This window comes from Megalops cyprinoides, chromosome 6 (genome assembly GCF_013368585.1).
Source record: "Megalops cyprinoides isolate fMegCyp1 chromosome 6, fMegCyp1.pri, whole genome shotgun sequence".
NCBI lineage: Eukaryota > Metazoa > Chordata > Actinopteri > Elopiformes > Megalopidae > Megalops > Megalops cyprinoides.
In genome coordinates, this window is record NC_050588.1 from 28,471,120 (window position 1) to 28,473,226 (window position 2,107).

At 42.8% G+C, this 2,107-nt stretch overlaps 1 non-coding gene across 1 annotated transcript; it reads left to right on the forward strand.

Annotated features, from left to right (window-relative positions):
- The first annotated feature begins 473 nt into the window (after positions 1-473).
- trnag-ucc lies at positions 474-545 on the forward strand. The gene has a single exon. It is a non-coding gene; the product is annotated as a tRNA-Gly (tRNA).
- The last annotated feature ends 1,562 nt before the right edge of the window (positions 546-2,107 follow it).

Below are 2,107 nucleotides of genomic sequence, written 5' to 3' on the forward strand. Positions count from 1 at the left end.
TATTTATCTTCAATGATCATGTTGTCTTCATATTAAGTATGTTCTTTATCACAAATTTCATGGACAATTTGTTTGTATGTTACTGAGTTATTTCATGTGTGACTGGACAGCCATACCCTACCCTATCCCTCAGGCAAATGCTTTGTGACTCATCAAGTAAACTTTAATTGAGTCCTTGTCATCCTAAACAGGATGTGTGTCTGAACCAGGTTCATCTGGATGTGAAATTCTTTTTTTGATGTATGTGTAAGATTTAAATTAAGGCTGAATTTGGCCTGAACTCTCTCTCTCTCGCTCTACCACTGTTCCCTCCCCTCTCATGTCTTCCCTGATAAAAAGGTCTGTTACGATTGTAACATACAGGCATCCTCTAACTTCCACACAAACTGTACCTCATGAATCCATCTTATTCATCCAGCCAGAAAACATTTTAATTCTCAAGTCCTCTTCATTATGATTGGTGTAACAGTCCAGCGTTGGTGGTATAGTGGTTAGCATAGCTGCCTTCCAAGCAGTTGACCCGGGTTCGATTCCCGGCCAACGCAAGTGTTTTATGTGTATTTTAGGGTAACAGTTGTGGAGTATATTACAATTTCGAGTGTATTACATGGACATTTCTACATACTTCTGCTGATTTTTCCTGTCAATGCACAGATAATTTTTTCAGGGTGGCAGTGTAGCATAGTGGTTAAGGAGTAGGACTCACAACTGAAAGGTTGCCGGTTTGATTCTCCGCTGGGGCACTGCTGCTGTACCCTTGGGAAGTTTCTTAACCCACAATTGCCTCAGTAAAAATCCAGCTGTATAAATGGATGACATTGTAAAAAAAAAAAAAAAAAAAGTCACTCTGAATAAGAGCATCTGCTAAATTTCAATAATGTAATGTAATGTACCTCCATCAACCTCATTCCTCTCTAGTTAGTCTGCCTTTACCCCCCCACCCCCACCCCCCATTGCTCTGTCCCTCTCACCCTGCTCCAGTTGTGCCGATCCACCACAGTAATTCTAAGTAATCCCTGCCCCTCCCATGTCCTCCACGCTGTAATTTCCAAACTTTCTAGACTTCATATCCTCCCTTGTCTGTGTCTGTTTCCCCTCAGCCTGTGAATAGCCTTGTACCAACCCACTCCTAATCCCCGCTGTCCTTGATCCCTTTTCCCTCTGGAATAAATGTCCAGTTTCCCATCTTCCTTTCCTCTCTTAAACCTTTGAGCATGTTTTTCATAAACACTGGTCTAATCTTGTATAGAGAAACTATGACCAAATGGCTTCTGAATCCTCCCCGCTCCAGCTACAGATCGGTTCAGCTGCAGACTGGAAATCCGCCTCCCCACACTAAATCTTGGCTTCCTGAATCTTGACTCTCAAGTTGAGTGTCATGGGCAAAATGATTATCTCCATACCTGCCAAGCCACCCCTCCCCCCTTACCTGAAGGGGTCCCTCTCTCCTCCTTTTGTCACTGGAGACACAGACCTTAGCCATTTCCCCTTAATTGCCCATTTCCTGCTGTATGTTGTTGTGCCACTGTCATGGTAATGGTACATACAATCTCACCTTCGTCCTGGAATTATCAACACAACCCCCCCCCCCCCCCCCCATCCCATTTCCAGTTTACTTGGTTAAGTGTGTACGTTTCACATTGTGTCACAGGTTGTGTTACTCCATGTAAATTTGCAATGGTCATTGCTTCATGTCTTGTCAAAATAACAAATTTTTAAGTAATGTTTTAACATCTAATTTGATTTGAAGCCATCTGACCAGGAGATTACAGCCTGATGAACAAAACAGTAACAGCAATGAAACACTATGCACTGATGGTTTGAAAGCAGGGCATGCTGTCTGCAGTTCTGACAGTTTCAGAGTTTGAAAGACCCCCCAGGGTTGACGCCACAAAACAATCAGTTATTACTCGTGACAAGAATCCACTCAAACTCAGCCACCACTGGCATTGTCTTGTCATAGAAAACAAAGGTCTTGATGTGGTTTTTTTTTTTTTTAAGAATGTAGGCCAAATCGCTCATGCCTGCTACGCATCACAAGGTGTGCAATGGTCAGCTTTCAGACACCCAACAAAGAAGAATCCTTTTCATGCTGACTTCAATGGTA